The sequence below is a fragment of the Aulostomus chinensis genome, chromosome 14, assembly GCF_037954235.1.
Source record: "Aulostomus chinensis isolate RoL2024-O1b breed Wild chromosome 14, RoL_Achi_v1.0, whole genome shotgun sequence".
In the NCBI taxonomy this organism is placed as follows: Eukaryota; Metazoa; Chordata; class Actinopteri; order Syngnathiformes; family Aulostomidae; genus Aulostomus; species Aulostomus chinensis.
Window position 1 is genome coordinate 24,167,206 of NC_141333.1, and position 9,813 is coordinate 24,177,018.

Sequence of the window (9,813 nt, forward strand, 5' to 3'; positions counted from 1 at the left end):
ATTCAACCTCAACTTTTTGGGCTATAATTATGAATGAATGGTGTGAAATGGCATGGCTGAAAACACAACTATCTCTGGCATGCAGGGTTATGTAACTGCCACCGTGAGGATGTCAAAAGGTCCCTCAGCATGGTCTATTTTCCCATAAGACCTTTGCTGTTTAATAGTGCTTCACTGATGAAATTAAGGATCCAGCCAAAAGGCCACCATAATAACGTCTACAAAACAAATCACTTTGCTTCAGGCTCTAACCTCATTAGAACAAAGCGTTGTGGTCGCTCAGAGGATGTGTTTGAGCCACGGCTGGTGAGCCATGCAGGCAGAGATAAGCCTCCCTGACAGTAGTGATAATGGTAGAGCAGGAATGATTGCCTGGAAAATAATCACGCCCCAAGTATTTCAGGCGCATGATACCCTGGTCCCGTTTGTTTGGCTTCATTAATACCTCATCTTCCACTTTGGCTTTCGATGTTAATCAATACGCAGGGCCAAGTGTTTGACTGAGTGCACCAGAGACCCACTTCAACATCCCAGTTTTGTCAATCACAAATACATGAAATGTACAGCGGGAGTCACACACCGAACCGAATTGAGGGAATGTGTTAGCTGTCCTTGGAAAACCAGTCGCCGGTCACTTCTCCTCTGACAGATTAAAATCCGGCTGCCAGAGCAAACTCATTTCCACGGGTTCAACACCATTACAGCGATCTCAGTAATTATTGCTCGGGGAGGGGAGGATGGCGGTGGCTGACACCCAAGAGGACATGCAGTGCCGTGGTGCACTACTCACTGGACCTTAACACAGCTCTACAGTCCCTGATGCAAGATGTGTCAAGGACTACATGAAGAAGTGAGCAGGTCCCTTTAAAACATGCAAGACTCAGGTTAAACTGTTGAGATTACAGAGATTAACACAAGCAGAGCGTTGGCTGACCACACTCCATGTTAAAGTTAGGTACCTGCAGAGTTAGCCTAGCTAGCTAGGAGCTAGTGGTTCCCTAAGGGGATGTGGTTATGGAAAACGACCAGACACCAACTGCACTCTGCACCCAGTAAATTTGCCAGTTGTGGTGTCATTGACATAATGCGTCCACGGTGTAGCTCATTCACAGTATAATGTTAGTTTTCAACTTGTAATGATTGCATTTACGCTTTTGGCTGAAGGAGCACTGAGCAGTGAGAGAATGGTAAATGGTAAATGGACTCAATTTTATATAGCGCTTTTCTACCTAAGCGGCACTCAAAGCTCTTTACAGTGTCGTCTCATTCACACACACACTCACTGATGGTGGAGGCTGCCATGCAAGGCGCCAACCTACTCATCAGGAGCAATTATGGGTTCAGTATCTTGCTCAAGGACATTTCAACATGGTCACCGGGGTCAGGGATCGAACCAGCGACCCTTTGGTTGCTGGACGGCCACTCTACCCCTGAGCCATGCCGGCCACAATGAAGAAGAACGGCTTGATTTAATTTTGGTGAACCGTGCTCTGTCACTGGCAGTAGATGCAGGGTTCATGTTCATGGCCAATTAGGATTATTAAAAAAATCTCTGTGATGAAAGGGCCCTAAAAGACTCTGGAGCATTTATACACACTGGACAATGCTGGTGGACATTTATGTGATGTCAGAAAAGTCAAATTATTGTTTTAGTCTGACTAAAACTAGAGTTTTAAAATTAAGGCAAACATGTTGGTCTGAAAATTGACATTGAATTCATATTTTTCCACTGACACACCAAGAAAATGCTATGGATGGGCTGAACAACCGCAAAGAAAGCATGTCAGGACAGACAAGGAGACAAATCTCATGCTGTCTCAGCTAAAAGAGTTGCCCGTTTTTCTGCAATAGTTTCTAAGTCCACTGTTGGACAGGGATGTTTGGTATCAACCCACACAAATCACAAATATCGCAGTCACATGACATACTCAAGTCACGGAGAAGGCTATTCTAGACAGCCCTGCTACTCCCCCCCCCCCCCCCCATAAAATCCTCTTTCCAACTGCAAATTGAATCAATCCCCTTTTTGTTTCAGCTAGACTTTGATTTCCAATGTGTAGTTAGAGGGCTTTAATATGTCTGGATTATAATTATTCCTAATGAACTAGCTGAGCATTCTGTTTCTCCCGTACTACAATTAACTGCGGTCTTCATCGGTTTAATGGAATATCTCCACTAGCCTGCATGAGATGTGTAATTTCATCTGCAGCAGAGCGGCGCGAGTAGGTAGAGATCATAAATCTCAGTGGAGAGGAGGGAAGGCTCTGCTAATGCCGTTTTGTTGTTTCATCCTCTTATGTTTTCCAAATGAAATTAGAGGACAGAAGCGATTTCCCTCATTCCTCCCAAGGCTCAGCTCTAGTTTAGTCGCATATTTGAAATTCAAATAAGACTGTGTGATGTTGGTTTAAAGGTGAACCATATCCAAGGTCATTTTTATGCATGTTATCGTCCCGCTGATAATGTTTCCTTTGAGCTCTAGCATGCCCCTAGTGGGTTAAATACGCCGAGAAAGGAGCTGTACTAATTTACGTTACCATTAAAACCTCTAATTAGGCACAATTTATTTGTCACTTGCATGAAATGAAACTTTCTTGGTTGTTACCTGCTTTTTTCCCCCATTTTTAAATTACATTACACTCATTTCTTCACTGGGTTTCAAGAAGTGGGTCATGAGTGCTGGGACGGGTTAAGGAGCTGCATGCAAACACACTCTAGTGCTGAGGGTGATTTTGGGCATATCACTACCATGTGTGGGTGGAATGACTGATTTCTGCAAGAGTCCAGGTTTGTTTCTTCTTCTTCTTCTTCTTCTTCTTCTTCTTCTTCTTCTTCTTCTTCTTCTTCTTCTTCTTCTTTTTCTTCTTCTTCTTCTTCTCCATCATGTGAATTAACCGGACTATTTTAAGATTCAGTTGTGACAATGATTAGAAGTGAGGTGCCGTGCAGCTTTTTGAGAAATCAAGCCTAAAAAGAATCGATCCGATTATGGTTGATGTGGATGACTTAGTTGTTTAAACATTGTCTTGACAGCTCCCAGAAATCCCAAGGCTTTGCTGTGACTACGAATTGTGTCATGTGACATTAAACAAGGTATGTTACTTTCAAGGTCGCTGAAAAAGACAGAATTCCATCAGCAACAGCAAGTATGTTGTTTTTAGGTCTAAAAGCAACACTTCTATCTATAAGAATAAAGATTTAGTATTGCCAGCTTTATGTCATATTCTAAAATGACTATTCTTGTAATTTTAAGTTTTTTTCATAATTAATGTTGTGCCATACTCTAGTTTGATTAATGCAGGCACAGACTTTGAGTGAAAAGTGTTTTTGATGACTGAATATGCTAACACTTCCCATCCACCACCATGCATCGTGCTAAGCTAACTAGCACCCAGCCACTCTCTGTGGGTCTAAGCTCCTTGTGGACACACAGAGGAGAGAATCCGTCTCCTTGTCCGCCTCTGGGGAGGATGGACACCCGATGTTCATCAAAAACTCTCCAGCCCTTGTTTAGTCACAAGATAATTATATACCATAAAATTCATATGTTACAAGATAATTAGCTATTATCATAATGTGAACTGTCAGCCTTGACCATTGTGCCTTTTCTTTCTATAAATTTGAGCAGGGAAAAGATCAGTAACTGTGTTTTCCTAATTATTCCACATTTTATGCTCGATTATCCAGATCCACATTTCAAGGTTCAGTGTTGAAACCAGACAACACAAAACACATCTCTAAAGCTCTCGTTTGATTCTTTTACTCCTGCTACCTGTCGAGTTACACCCCCCTGTAAAAAGAACCAAATCAGTTGGGTTATGTAGGGATATGACAAAAACTACTGTTTTGCTGAGAGAACCAACCTTTGCACTTGTCGCTGTGTGGAAAACTATGTGACGTGCAATGCATTGATTCTGCCATCCAACTCAGACGAATGCTAGCCCATTGGGCCTGGGGGGCTGACGCTCCATCGGTCGGCTCAGGAGCACCCTGCACCAAGATGGCATCACTCTCTGAAATTGCATGGTGAGACTTTCTAGAGAAAATGCTTTCGTCTTTCCTGTTGTAAAGATTTTGGCATCAGACTGAGCCACATTTTTTCAAATTTATTCTGAGTATTTCATATCAGATAGCTTCTTTTTTTTTGTTGTTAACATCAAAGCAATTTATCACTGTCGCATTCAAACTGCTACATATCATTTGTTGAATTAAGTATGCCTTTGTTTTGTTAATAGAGACGTACATAGAGTGTCTGGATTCAGTCTAATATGAGAGGGATTATCCAAACCCAACATGCTCGTTCGTCACTCACTCATGTCAAGCATTTAAACAGTTTCTTTTAAATCAAAGTTTTGCTCAAATCATTATTTCACTCCATGTTCCCTCTTCACTGGAAATGAGCCATATGTGTCCTGCAACCTTGTCATGTGTATATTTTCCCCTACTGCCTCGCCCCTTTAGGAGAAGTGAACATGAGAACTATGACAGACTATTCTGCTGTAGTCACTGGAGTAAATATTGCACCCATTTTTCACCAGCGACGTGCCTTCTTTACATTCTGGCACAAAAACCCCATTTATTAAAACATGAATCAGAGAGAAAATCCATTTTGTGTTGCTGAGACTGAGACAGGCCGAGGTCTGGAAACACATCTCTTCTTTCCTCGGTGACAATTTCCCTCTGGATTAATAGAAATGAAGAGGGGCCATGAATTAGAGGTTAAAACTGATATAAACAGGCTTTCATTCATCCGTATGACATCCACACCACTTCCAAACTAGGTGGAGGAGTGCAGGGGAGGGAATCAAGTCCACTCATGAGACTGGGAGTGCACAGGATACCATTTCATTCTGTTTCTGCCGCGTGCAATGTCATCTTTGTACCTCCAGCCCTACATAAACTGGCTGTATACTTGGTCAGTTGCACAGCAGTTACACTTAGCTGTAAATATGTAGTTGTAAATATAAAATAACTAGACATAAAAATCCCTGAGTAAACATGGAAAGCTGTTTCAACCGGTTCCTGATGGGCTGTAAACTAAAGCTAAATGAAAGACAGAAATGTAAGATGTCCAAAACCTAACGAATGAAAGGGAACAGCCTCAGATTGTACATTTGTAACATCACGTGGGCTCTTAATACATCATCATTATTTTTTTTCCCCCACACAAATAAAATAAAGTTGAGTAGTACCCACCAATAAACTATCAGAGGCTTAGACACTACAGGTATAAATACACTCACAACCACAAATGACACTAAAACTAACCTATAAGCCTTAGGAAAATAAGAAAATATAAGAAAATCAAGTGAAAATTGCATAATCAAATTAATTTATCTTGCCCTTTATAAGCTACTTTTTCTAGTCTTTCATAGATATACCTGTCATTGAGAATACTATATGTATATACATCATAATAAAATCATTCTGAAAGATATTACAGCTAGTGTGAAAAAAACACAGCGTGGAATTCCCCTTGGACTATGATCTGCCACGTACGTCTTTCTTCTTGATGATATTTTTTTTCAAGATAACTAGGACGAGTATTTCAACAAAATATCACAACCAAAAAGGTTGAGAATTGTGACACATGGTTGATTTAAAAAAAAAAAAAAACGAAACTTTATAAACCAACATATGTTAATAATTTTTTATCTGGCACATCAATACGGCCTGCTATTTTCAAAAATAGGCCGATATGAACTTGTATGACTTTGGTGGATTTCACTCTCAGTTGCATGTATCCACTTTAATGTGTAATGGAGGTTATTCTTCATGGTATGTCATGATAAAGTTGTAATATAAGTGAGCAATGCTTTGTGTAGATTGCTCGAGAAGTTCTCTGAGTCATTAACATTCAGTGGCCCTAGGATAAGTACCTGTGGGACTCCATATCTGATGATTTTACCTTAAGTCTTACGACTATTTATACATACAAACTGTTTCCTGCCTCCCACATCTGCTGTGCCTCTGACATCATAATGTTACAGTCTGCTTAGAAGACGAGCTCACGTGTTTTTGTTTTAAATCTGGCTATGGCTCATAGGCCGTGTTGGAACACATCTGGTAGTATTTACTTTAACAGGGATTTAAGATTATTTACAACTTGGGTTAGGAAATCTCTGACATTAAATATTTAAATTGTGATTGTGTGTAGAACCAAACACTGAATATGTTTATGATGTAGCATTCAGAGATGATAAAATGATGCATTATGATCATTTCTAATCAGTCGTTTATTGAGCGTTCAGTGTCTCGATCACGGTGCACAGTGTGATGGCGTGGTACGGCCTGCTTATTCACCTGTGACACAACATAACCATCACGTCGGGAGAGGGCTACCCCGTGAATCCAAAGGTCAACAATGTGACCTCAGAGGGTCAACATGTTGTTTTGGAGGTTAAGAAGGAAAGGATGTGTCGTTTCACATGCATGTTTCCAGGAAATACCAGGAATGTGTTTGTGAATGGGAATAAATCAGAGGAGAAATGGTACAGTCAGGGAGATTTTCTTCCACTAGATGCTGGTAGAGGACAAACATTAATGGCCTTACTGTAACAACACTACAGCAGCTGCTCCAGTGGAATGTACAACCACCAACACTCGTTCTGAACCATGTAGGACGATAGCACTCATACTACTCATAAGCATGAAGCTGTTATTTCATAGTCTCTCTCAGACTGTGGTGACTGAAACGAATGGCTCACATTTACAGGTGTTCCACATATCGTAATCACAGTATGGAACATGATGTGACTCTCCTCTTGCACACACACCTCACACATTTCAGGAAAATTTCTCTGCGTCTCTTTTCTCCGAGGTGATGCAGCACATTCATAAAAATGAGCTGATGAGAGTAAATTTGACCGATTCCTGACATTGTAAATCTGCATACTGCACATGTACATGATTTTAGGAGCACAGTTTTAGCTTATTCGGGGGGGAAAAAAACACAGTATGAGTTCAATATTCTAACAGAGATCTTAGAATTTTAAGCAGTTTACACAGTTATATCTGTTTTAAAAACAATTCATGCAACAAATCTCACGTAAACATCAAGGCCAACAATGCCTGCTTCTCTCAGCTCCGAGTCAGTTTCTCACTACTGGAGTCAGAAACACACACAAAAAAACAGCAATAACACAGAATTATCAATACAATGTTTCTTATTTAATATAAGCGAGCAGTAAGTTAACGTTAACAAAATGGGTTGGTTTTGTTCTACTTCTACTGCTCCAGCAAGTACTTACATCATCAGTAATGTACGAGAGACTCAAAGCACTTAAGATTGTTGTGATAATACGGCTCTAATAAGATGTCAGCCTGTGACGGGTTGCTATGTTTTTGTTTTTGAGCAGTAATCACACAATACTTTTCCTCCCTCTCACAATATTTCACTCACCAATTCCTCCAATAGAGGCAGAAAATACAGAAAGATAAACATTACAAATAGGTGGATGCAACACTAGAGCCAGAGCTTGACATTTGTTGTAACACGACTCAGTCTGCAAAGCAGTGGCACAGGAGGGAGATTTGAGCCAATTTGCTCTCCCAGGTGGGAGAGGGGTTCAGTATATATAAGCCATTCTCCAGCTCTGTCTCCCTGTCTTGCTACATCTCGTCTGACCAGGGAAGATTGTTTTGAAATGAAGTGTGTTGCCCTGTCAGAGAGCCAGTCCAGGAGGCCCGCTGCATAGACACACTATTGTTGATGAGCTCAAGTCTAGCTCACACGCTGCATACCAGATTCCATCCACAACCTATCTCAGAATGCTGCACCTCCCGGTAATCTTGGCAAACCCTTGATCTATGTAAACACTGGGCTGCTATGTTATCACCGCAGAATCAATACTCCTACAAAGGAGTGTATTACATTGTTTACTTTTAATGGCGTGAATACAGGCCAGCACATAACACCGACTGGCTACTCAGGCTACACAGTCTTTCCTTTTACGTAATGGGGGGGGGGGGGGGGGGGGGTCTGGGTGAAACAATTTGACTTCTCATGTCCTAAAACATATTTTTAGAAAACTTTACATGTCATTATTCTTGTGCTGTTTGTTTTTGATTGACAGACTTGAAAATTTAACAGAGTGATCAGTACTGTCACGCCTTTTTTTGGGGGGGGGGGTGAATTTGTAGTTGTAGCATTGATATTTTTGTGTTGATTTTTTTATCTCTCATCAGGGCCCCAGAAGCTATTGCTGCTCATGATAAAGCTGTGCCTTCCATGTTCTCTCGAGATCCAGCCATGAATGCTGTTGTCATATATAGAAATTGAAATATATCCTGCCAGCTTATAGAGTATCTACTAACAGTGGGCACTCGTGCAGTTGTTCACACAAACGTTTAATAAGAAACTAATTGTGATTTTTGTTTTTTTAACAGACACATTTGGAGCAACTGGCCAGCAAGGATTAAGTGTGCTTGTTGTGCACTGTGCGTGTTATTGCTAATAGGTTATTATACCTGTCAAAGTAGCACACGGAGACATTCAACACATCGTGCACCACAGCACCAGTGTACAAAATGTTTGTTTTTTTTGGTTTAGTCATCAAGTTACTGCATGGTGTTGCCCTCTGACAACAAACCACACTTTGGGCCCTCACACTGTCCCTTCCTCAAAGTGTAATGTCACATGACAAGAAGCATGACAAGTCTGTGACCAACAAAATAAGGTCCGAGGCGGGTTTGGCCCCTGCTGTTGGAGTTGCTCTCTCAGGATGCACAACATAAAACAGTGCCAGCAAACCACCATCTACCAGTACTCACAGGGAGTGGACACAGGGACATTTTCTGGGAGTAAGAGACAGCATGGAGCTGTTACGGTCATTCCCTCTGACAGAGGAGGGAGGACAGTGGGCATGAGAGTGTCAGTGAGGAAGACTGGACCCAAGAACCAGGCTCAAGAGTTGGGGGAGGTCAGGGGTCAGTCAGAGGAGAGACACACCTGTACCTCAAAGTCTCAAATACTCTCTGTATCTTGTAAAAACATAAGTTCTGGGAGATACAATATATTATACAATATATCATATATTGTTTCTTTAGGTTTTATGTTGTTCATGTTTGTGTACAGTGTATGTGCACAAATACTTGTCTTTGTGTGTGCCTGTGCTCTGTAGCCAGTAGAGAAACAACAACTTTAGGTATGATGTATTATTAGGACCCCACAGCTTTCTAAATGTGGAATGAGGTACCCCCCCTTCCCCACAAAATAAGATCTCATGCAGCAGAGGTTTATTTAACACACGTAGGTGCAACGTAGATGTGTCTGAATGTGCAATAAGTCATTTAAAAACTTTGTATTGACTACATTTTATATGAAGAACAAAAATAAGGCATACAGATAAAAAAAACTACATAAAAAAGGAACACAGGTTTCATTAAGTTAACACAAAATATCCATAAAGATGTCTAGAAATGCAGAAATAAATAAATAAAATAATATAAAATAATAAAATAAATAAAGAGACTGGAGAGGTAAGCTCGAATCAGAGGCATCTCTTCTCCGTATTTAAGATCAAAAAGCAGCTTGGCTTGATTTTAGAATTTCCTCAATTGAATATGATGCCCTAAACTAGCTAACTGCGCTAGTTCCCCCAGGCGCCCGTGACAAATGCGAATCTACTGTTGATATGCGCCCACCAGTTGAAAATAGTTTCCCCTGTTGGTGTTTCTGAGGGCGCTTGGCTTGCCTGTATCCTGTTAAATTGTCGTCATTTGTCTCCACGTTACGAGTGGGAGATGTGGAGCAGGGAGCGTGGTTACCATGACACCGGGGTCCTTGAAACGCTCGTGGCAACTGTTGGACGT

The 9,813-nt window shown here is 41.0% G+C and overlaps 1 long non-coding RNA gene across 1 annotated transcript; it reads left to right on the forward strand.

Moving 5' to 3' along the window:
• The first annotated feature begins 2,747 nt into the window (after positions 1-2,747).
• On the forward strand, positions 2,748-4,022 carry LOC147250286 (uncharacterized). The gene is made up of 3 exons (XR_015119374.1): positions 2,748-2,787; positions 3,034-3,093; positions 3,931-4,022. It is a non-coding gene; the product is annotated as an uncharacterized LOC147250286 (long non-coding RNA).
• The last annotated feature ends 5,791 nt before the right edge of the window (positions 4,023-9,813 follow it).